Source organism: Bison bison, unplaced genomic scaffold, assembly GCF_000754665.1.
Source record: "Bison bison bison isolate TAMUID 2011002044 unplaced genomic scaffold, Bison_UMD1.0 scf7180017864135, whole genome shotgun sequence".
NCBI lineage: Eukaryota > Metazoa > Chordata > Mammalia > Artiodactyla > Bovidae > Bison > Bison bison.
The window spans coordinates 3,241,618-3,242,066 of record NW_011494707.1 but is presented as its reverse complement, the minus strand read 5'-3'; the positions used below and the strand labels follow the sequence as shown (position 1 = coordinate 3,242,066).

General features: G+C 61.2%; 1 protein-coding gene across 4 annotated transcripts in view; it reads left to right on the top strand.

Annotated features, from left to right (window-relative positions):
* Positions 1–301: 301 nt before the first annotated feature.
* MLF1 (myeloid leukemia factor 1) overlaps positions 302–449 on the top strand; it is a 32,097-nt gene continuing 31,949 nt past the window's right edge. For all 4 annotated transcript variants that reach the window (XR_825246.1, XR_825245.1, XM_010839858.1 and 1 more), the window contains exon 1: positions 302–415. The gene's annotated coding sequence lies outside the window, so the exon portion shown is untranslated. The remainder of the gene's footprint in view (positions 416–449) is intronic.

The following is a 449-nucleotide window of genomic DNA, read 5'->3' as shown; positions in this document are numbered from 1 at the left end:
ATCTCCGTTTTCCCGAAAAGAGCCTTTTCGAGGCCGAGGGTGATTTACCCAAGGTCACACAGAGGGTAGACTAATTTCTGTGTTCCTGCAGCCCAGAGAACAAGCTCTCTTGTCCCACGGGAGGCTTAATGTTGGGTTCCCCGGCTGGCGCTTGGCCAAGCCTCTAGCCTCCACCGTGTTGCTCGCGGTTGCCATGGCAGCGGCACACTGTTTCCCCGCCTCGTCTTGGTGACGTTTTGGGATCTGTGCCCAATAGGAAAGCAGCTCCGCGTCAAGCACCGCCTTTCGCGACGGCCACGGCCTTTGCGGCTGGGAGACAAGCGTTGACAGTGCTGGTCAGGCTGGCTCGGGTCGCGGCCGCGGCGAGTTACACCGTTTGCCAATCTGTCCGCGGACGCCGCTGCCGGAGACAGAGGCAGGGTGGTCGGGGTGGTGAGCAGCAGGCTTGA